Source organism: Ctenocephalides felis, unplaced genomic scaffold (assembly GCF_003426905.1).
Source record: "Ctenocephalides felis isolate EL2017-DRISC unplaced genomic scaffold, ASM342690v1 CF-g0.4_SCAFFOLD_00845, whole genome shotgun sequence".
NCBI lineage: Eukaryota > Metazoa > Arthropoda > Insecta > Siphonaptera > Pulicidae > Ctenocephalides > Ctenocephalides felis.
This window is the reverse complement of record NW_020536999.1, coordinates 64,089,418-64,099,027: the sequence shown is the minus strand read 5'-3', so window position 1 is coordinate 64,099,027 and position 9,610 is coordinate 64,089,418. Positions and strand designations below refer to the sequence as shown.

The following is a 9,610-nucleotide window of genomic DNA, read 5'->3' as shown; positions in this document are numbered from 1 at the left end:
ACTGAGGATAACTTTTATGAAACTTCTATAGACCCGAAACGTCGACAATAAATAATAATTTTAACAATCTAATATAGTAATAACCTCAAACATCGTCTGAAATAATATATTTAATAAAACAGAACTAATTATTGATTATTTTTAAAATGTTACAGAAAATTGTATAATATAGTTAAAAGTAACGATTTAATCAGTTTCATTTAATGTAGTTTAAATTTAATCTAAAAATTTATAATCTATATATCAATGATTTAAGAATATATAAGCAACATTTTCAAATTTCTTATCGCCAGTTTTTTTTTGTGGTAACATAAGATATAATTTACCATTTTTTCATTAGCTTATGATACATATTTGTGCGCACATAAACTTTGATTAGAGCAAAATATGATAAAATTTATGTATATAATATACATAAAGAAAAAAATAATGTTAATAAAAGATATTACTGATAAAGTGCGTAGAAACAACTAGTAAGTAGTATTTTTTTTATTAAAATAATGTAACTAAAATTAACATCCCCCAGCTCTTATACTATGTGTATAAATTTAGTGCATTAGCAGAGTACACTCGTTAACAACATTAAATAAACAATATGTTCAATATTTAAACAAATCTTCATGACGATATTTATCTTCATTTGTTTTAAGTATTTGTTATTAATTTAATTGAAATCTTTTCGCATCGATCACGTTACATATAAAGTTTTAATTGCATATAATTGTATATTGGTTTATGTATATATTTATATTTTTTACAAGAAAATACAATTGACTGCAATTTGGTTTACATTTAAAGAATTAAGGAGCAGCTGAATTTTTGTGAATAACACAATATAATTTTTTGAATTATTATAATTTCTAGTCATATTTTTAATTAAGTCTAGCGGTGGCGTACTAAGTTCGGACGTGGGATAACACAAATAAAACTAGTCCCAGGTTTGATGATGCGATCCCAGCTACATCCAAGTCTGACATCAGGCAGTTTCGATGTCAAATTTCCACTTGAGGTTATAGATTTCAAATAAAACCTCAAATAAAAATCGCCTTCCGTGAATATAGATAGCTGCATATATTTAATATAACCATGAAATGTGAACAAATACTTCGAGTATATGGTTAATTAGTCACAATAGGATTGAATAATTACTGGGTTGCCACCCATTCAAAATAACGTCAAATGTCCTAGTATCGTAATTTAGAATATAATAAAAAGTATTTTTAATTAATTTGAAATTATCTTGTGATTTTTTTTGCAAACTTGGTCTATCATTTTATGAGACATTGCTATATATTAAAATCGTTCAAATTGTACAGCAAAAGATATTAAAGAAGTAGAATTAGTTTGAACAGCTTTAAAAATGTATGTTAATGTGTTCTTGAAATTTCGAAGAAAATTTTCATCAATTATAAATGTTATAGGAAAGAAGAAAGAGTCTCTCGCAATGCAATTTAACAACACAAGTATTAATTATTTAAATAAAGTTGGCTACTATATTTGAATACTATATACAATAACTACATGAAATCCAAGCATCTTTTCATTTCATGATTCATTTAAAAACCTTACCTTTACTATCAAATAAGGTGTTCTACTGTATTAAAAATATATTATATTTATTTTTAATTTTTCATTTTTGTTCGTATTTTTCTGGAATGAAATGCTGCATTTGAAGCAAATAAACATTTATTATTTTTTTGTTTTTGCTGAAGTAGCTGCTAATATTTCTAATATAGGGTAGAGCAGGGCTTAAAGGTTTGCGGGTAAAAAGGTCTTTTGATATCTCAAAAATCAGTGAAGTTAATAATTTTTTAACAACAATATTTGAAAGTAGATGGAAAAAATGTAGAGTGAAGGAGATGTTGTTATCAGGAGAAAAACGGCAATGTTTGAAAATTCATTTTAAAAGTATTTTCTTTTGTTGTTAGGTTGTGCTTACTGTTACTTAATTGATGAAACCTTAATATATTTTTTTTAATTATTTAATTTAATTTTTCTGTAAATTGTATTGTTAATTTAAAGTTAGATTCAACAGTTTCTTTTTATAACCTCTATGAAAGTTTACACCTGGGTGGGGTAAAAAAGACCAACTAAACTTTTACTCTGGCAAAAGTGTGAAAAATAAAAAATATAAAACCAAAAAGTAAATTTTTGGAAAACAGCGAGAAAAGCACATTTCTATAATGATGAATTCTATAATGAATTAGCTGGGAGATTTACTAAACATGGTCAGATAGTTGTTTGTTTGATATGTGTTATTTTTGTGATATAATTTGTTTGGTTTTCACAATATAATTGCTCAAAGTCAAACTGGACCTTTGTGCCCCCCCCTATCCTATATATATATGTATATATATATATGTGTGTGTGTGGGTAGGTGTGTGGGTGTGTGGGTGTGTGGGTGTGTGTTATAATTGAAATATGTTCCCAGCAATCGATTGAATTTAGTAGTAGGTATGCTTTGATATTGATTTTTGCTGTTATATTCGAAGATGATAAAGTACCTCTGCTCTGACATCTAACAGTTATTGAATTACAGTGCACGATGATTGCTTTCGCGATTTCAAGCAATTTCCATTTATGTAAAATAATTGATAAAATCTATATGAATATATAGGTATATTTGTGTATATATATGTACGTATATATTCAAAATATGTGTGTAATCACTTTAATAATAAATTTAGTTATTCGACTGAATGACGATCTCGACGTAGACCGAAACGGAAGGATTTAATATATTTGTAATATTTAATTACTCTAGTTGTTTACATTCCTAATAATAAAGTTTTAAAATTTCATAATAAATTGCGTAGTAAAAATTAAGTAGTTTATGTAGTTAATGTAGTTTAAATTATTAAATAAAAACAGAAAGACTGAAAGGGTTGGGAAGAAGAAGAATGCAGACGGTTGATGACTTACGCGAGAAGAGAAAATACAGAGAACTGAAAGCCGATGCACAGGACCAGAAAGCATGGAAGTAGATGTTTGGAAAAGGAATCGCATGAAATGGTATAAAAAAAAGTGAATAATGGTAATAAAACGCTGCTGAAAATAATAAACAAAGGAGGAAAAGAGTATCATTGATTTGTGGAGCTCTTATACCATGGATCTGCCTTCGGGCAAACTACTATTTATTATTACATTATAATGCAAAGCCCATGATTAACAAAGATAAGGTCCAAATAAAAAGAACTCGAATTGACACTTACACCACTTGCAATAGATAAACTATTAATAAATAAACATGAAACAACTACTAAAAAATTGGGCTTTATGTTGGCTTAGTGGTTACAGATTTGGCCTTCCTACCAAATTAAAACTCATTTTTTTTAAATATTCATTACTCCTTCATTATTTTTAACAATTAAAAATATAAATAAATACGTCTGACTTATTGAGAACTGGTAAATAATATAGTAATATAATGCGAAACAAATTTCCAAATACGATCATGATTTTATGCTCACGATAATATTGAATATTATATATCGGTAAATTAAGTGTGCAAACATGTGAATAAGGAATGTTACATTTACAGTAACCAAATATTTTGATTGAATGTCAAAAAGGGGGTTACGCATCAAGCCGATCATGCTTAATTGGGGGTATTAAATAACGATTAGAGTTAATTCCACAGTTTCGCGCAATGATTAATCAATTAATTAATTATTTTTTACTTAAACCTTTTTTATATAATAAAATAAAGAATATGTAGTTTTATAGTACAAAGTGCAAGTTCTAGTTTCGCAGTTTCAGTATGTTTGATCTTATTTGATATCGAGCTTTCTGATTTTAAGCTCTCAACTCACGTGCGGTGGAGAAGAACGCAAAGCTTCGGGTACTTTGCGCAAACCCTGTCGCGCAAATACATTTGTGCGCTGTGTGTATGTAATTAATACATATCAATATATATATATATACAGGGTGTACCAGAACTCAATATCAATCAAAATGATGAGATAGTATTGATCATAACTATCATGAAAAAAATTATCATACGTAGTTCGAAAACTCGTTTAAAGCTCGTTTTAAAGTGCAAACTAAATCTTTAGTGAAAATGTGATCATTTTTAGGTTATTTTGGTTCATTTTATTAATTTAAGCTTTGGATCTGTTACCGTAAATAACATTTTTAAGACCATAGTTAATTATAGTTATACAAGTATATATAAGTATTAAGACTTTTTGTTGAACTATAATTTTTCAATGTTAAAAATTGGTAAACTTTTTGAAAAAAAATCACTAAAATTTATTAGCAAGTTTCATCAACATGCGCATTTATTCAGGATTGTAAAATGATAATTACTTGATAGTTTTATAATGAAAAAAAATGAGCAAAGAAATAAAACCTGAAAATAATAGTTTTTTGTAGTATACTTTACTTACAATCAGTTCAAATGTTTGTTGTAAGCGCAAGCTTTGATGTTTATTAATTAATTGTGATTGAAATGCACTAGAAAAATTTATGTGTTATTTTTATTATTATATGTATTTAAGTGTTATTTTTTTTTATTGAACTATCAAGCTTATGATGAAACTTTCCAACTTTCTTAATTGCATTTTTTAAAGGAGGGCTTCTCAAAGTTGACCAATATTTTAAATTCACAAAAATTCACCAAAGACAAAAATTCTTAATTCGTAAAAACTTGAGGTAATTGTGTCATTTTTTTGGGTGGAGAAATGTTATTTACGATTAGGGATCCAAAGCTTAAATGAACAAAATTATTGAAAATGAAGCGCAATAACCAAAAAAAATTTTCCTATTATTTTTAATGATAGTTGTGATTAATACTACTACTACGTTTCGGCTTGACGTTGAGTTCTGAGACACCCTGTATGATATATATATATATATATATATATATAAATTATTTTAATGCGGGTATTAAGCACAAGTATAATTTTAATATTAAAAGGAAATAATGTAAGGATTTTATGTCTTTACCTTGCGTCACTTTATTCAATCAATTTAAGTGCTATTTTAGTTTATTCAGATGTGCACAATGTTATAGGATTTTCTTTATTGAAAGTGTACATTTTTACTCGATGATCATTCTGCACTCTTGCAGATATAAAAGTTTCTATTATTGGAATAAAGTCTTGTAAAAATTTCTTTCATGTATAAAATTTATTTTTATTTATAACATATAGATATGTTTATGTATAACAAAATTTAGTGAAACTCGTATTTTTAATTGTGTAAAAATCTTATTGTCTAGAATCACCAATTAAGTCATCGTGTCTTATATTATATATCTAATTTATTATACCTTGTCAGGTCGATTTCATCTCTATCTTCAAACGACATGATATGCAGTACAGATAACCTTTTTACTTGAAAATATTAACCAAAAATAATATAACTTAAAAATCACTACAATGTGACGCGGCTTCATAATTGAAACTGCCAGAAATATAAATCCGCTTTGGGCTTTAGCAATCAGACTTTTCGTGTTCCGCTAAATTGAATTCCCACAGGAATTAGGAGACATTTTGCGCAACTACTTATATCTATTATATAAGTATATTTTAGGTGATATTTTCAATTCAGCTGGATATTTTTACTGCATATCAGCTTTAAAAAGATACTTTATGACTGTAAAGTTGAATGCTTAATCCGAGTTTTCTAACCTTTTTTACTGCATAAAACTTTGCGTACCCCTTAATTTTTTTAACAGTATGATTATTTATTTATATATTTAACTGACATTATATTTTAATTAATAAGTAATATATTAATAAACAACACACAATGTAAAAAATACTTTAAATAATAATTATTTATTCATTTAGATCACTTCAACATTGTCGATTTATTTTGGAAAATAGTAATTTTGGAAACATCTGTACGCCCCCCCTAATATATATATAATATATATATATATATATATATATATATATATTTATATACAAGTTTCAACTCAAGAAGTGTGACATCAGCAGAAAAAATCGTTAAAATGGAAAGGAATTATTTTTATAAAATAAAAGTTTTTTTTTAGAAAATAACTCTACGATGACCACATTTGCTGTCAAAACCAATGTATATATATAGATATATATCTATATATATATAATATATATATAACACCTAAGTCTGTTTTACACGGTCTTTTGTACACGGTTTTGATATAACACGGCTGATTGAAATTGAATATTTTTAATTTTTTTACACGATTTTATTCCATTTAGCACGATTTGAAATTTGGTACTTAATTATTTGTCAAATTTAATTTTTGCGAAGTATGTTTCATATCACAAAAAACGTATTTATGAAAGAAAAAAGTCGGAAACCATTGATAGTATCAGAATTATATATTTGATTGAATAAAATAAACATGAATTCTTGTTCTTAAAAATTCTTGTTTTTCACTCATTTTAATAGGTTTTAGAGATTAGGAACAAATCACCCATTTTTGTATAAGATCAATGTCTTTTTTACACGTTTTTTTTTTACACGGCTTCTTCTGGACCAATCTACCGTGTAAAAAAGACTTAGGTGTATATATATTCAATAGATAAGTCCTGGATTTTTCAATATATTGATTGTTCTTTTCCGAACAGTAATCCAATAATAAACAACAATGTTTTTTGAAGAAGTTTAATAACGACGTTTCGGAACTAGGTACTTTCCATCATCAGGTTTATTCTGTAATAATTATATATCCATATCACTAATATTTTTTTGTTAAAAACACTCGATTTTTTGGAGGATATTTGTAGATGTTACAACTACACAAGACTTCTTAAACACGAAATCGAGTTTTTTTAACAAAAAAAAATATTAGTGATATGGATATATAAGTTATTACAGAATAAACCTGATGATGGGAACGTACCTAGTTCCAAAACGTCGTTATTAAACATCTTCAAAAAACAAATTGTTTTTTATTATTGGATTTACTGTTCGGAAAAGAAAACAATCAATTATATATATATATATATAATATATAACATGGTCTGTTCAAAAAGTTTCGTAATTTTCGTTTTTTCAAAAAAAATATTTATTTATTCGTCTACATTAATGTGGTCCCCTTCAAAGTAGTCCCCCCCAGATATAATACACTTATGCCAGCGTTTTTTCCAATTTTCGAAGCACCCTTGATATTTTTTTTGATATTCCACTTTTGATATGTCCTTGAGCACTCTCAGCGATTTTCTTCAATCGAGGAAAACCGCCGTCCTTGCATGGGTCTCTTCAACTTTGGGAATAGGAAAAAGTCACACGGAGCCATATCTGGTGAATTTTTGCACTTTGCAACACTTTATTTCATTTTTTACGCAAAATTTAATACAAATTCTTGACTTTTCAATTCTTCCATTGTAAAAATCGCCGAGCTCAGAAAAACACGTCGAACCTTTAGCGACTACCACAGACAAAGTAAACAGTGAATATAGCTGAAAATTTCATCATACTTCAGGGGCATGTATACCAACACAATAAAAAAAAAATTTGACAATCAGACACTCCAGACCCGCGAAATTTAATTATTAGTAATTCCGGGTACTTTTTGAACAGACCTCGTATATATATATATATATATATATATATATATATATTATATATATATATTAGGGTGGTCCTTAAAATAGTCATTTCGAATTTCTTGCTCCCAGGGGCTCAAATGATTTCAAATAGATAAAAAACAATTCTCTGAAAATTTTAGCTCTTAATATTAACGTTTAGATAGAGCGCAATTCAATCAAAGTTTTGTATAGAAATAGCATGGAAAATTTTTCAAAAATTTTAAAAATGTTTTTAAATGTAATTTAGCAAACAAATGAATAAATAAAACTCATTCATTTGTCGCTAAGTTATGCCTAAAACATTTTTTTTTAATTTTCAAAATATTTTCCATGCTCTTTCCATACAAAACTTTGATTGAATTGCGCTCTATATAAACGTTAATATTAAGAGCTGAAACTTTTTAGAGAATTGTTTTTTATCAATGGAACCATTAGAGCCCCTGGGAGCAAGAAAATTCGAAAATGACCATTTTAAGGACCACCCTAATACTATATATATATATATATATATATATAATATATATATGCATATATATAAAAGTGAGTTCAAATAAGAAATCCAATACGTAGTAAAAATTTTAAAAAAATTGTTGTCGACGCGTTTTGGAACTATGCCCGTTCCATCTTCCTTGTTCGAAGTTCAGTACAACAGATATATATGTATATATGTATATATTTTTTAAAATTTCCTTGCTCCCAGGAGCTCAAATGGTTCCAAATAGATAAAAAACAATTCTCTGAAGGTTTTAGCTCTTAATATTAACGTTTAAATAGAGCGCAATTCAATCAAAGTTTGTGTGGAAAGAGCATGGAAAATTTTTTGAAAATTAAAAAAAAAATGTTTTAGGTATAACTTAGCGACAAATGAATGAGTTTTGTTCATTCATTTGTTTGCTAAATTACATTTAAAAAACATTTCTAAAATTTAGAAATTTTGTCCATGCTATTTCCATACAAAACTTTGATTGAATTGCGCTCTATCTACACGTTATATTAAGAGCTAAAACTTTCAGAGAATGTTTTTTATCAATTTGGAACCATTTGAGTCCTGGGAGCAAAGAAATTCGAAAATGTCCATATTAAGGACCACCCTAATATACATGCTATGAGAGTATAGTCTACTCAACATGGACGAAGCGCAACAGATACGATTCAGCTTCTCAAAGCTCTTATGCATCTAATTTTCTTTCGGAATTGAAATATATCTATTATAATAAATATTTCTCACTTACTTGTGCCTGGCTTATATGAAATCATGTTCTAGGCCCGATGAAATGAAATCTTCTATTTGCCTTGTAATTTAATATCTGTTAGTGGAGCACTGTTACGGTGTAAATCGCGCGTGCTAGCAACAACTATCCTAGCCGCATAATTCTAATAACGCCTTCACTCGCTATCGAAATCGCCGAGAAAATTCTGCGCAGGTCTTTTATCGCATCGTGAAAGCGAGATATTATCCACGTATTTCATTATTTTCATTGACGTCTCTCATTCGTTTCAGAAATTCGCACTTGTTTGTTCTTCCCTATAGCATATACATATATATAGTAGGATATTGTATGGGGTTATTTTTTGAGGGCCTTTAAGTTAAATGCTATAGGTCCCTCATATACATGTATATCTATCTCTCTATCTGTCTATACCTATACCACACAGATCTACACACACACCGATATATATATATAGATATATATATATATATATATATATATATATATGTTGAATGAGAGTTTAAATTCGGCGTAACATCAATAAAAATAGTATGAAAGTTTTTTTTTAAAAGTTTATTTAAAATTCCATACGTTTCGATGTTATGCCTCAGATGTTATATATGCTGCTATGATGTTAACTGAGATGTGTTTATATGCTACGATGTTAACAGAGCATATTAAAAATTTAAACCATAACATAGATTTTTTTAACCCTAAAATTTTACATTTTGAAGAGTACACAATTAAAAGAAGATTTGCTGAGGGGTTTTTTTGCAATTGCATAACGACAGGGTCAAAAAAAACGCTTCGACAATACGCCCTGAACTAAACAAACACGTGGTTTCTTAATAGCTTGTCAAAATTTCTTAAAAA

At 27.6% G+C, this 9,610-nt stretch overlaps 1 pseudogene; it reads left to right on the top strand.

Annotated features, from left to right (window-relative positions):
- Positions 1-1,360: 1,360 nt before the first annotated feature.
- LOC113387190 overlaps positions 1,361-9,610 on the top strand; it is a 10,954-nt pseudogene continuing 2,704 nt past the window's right edge.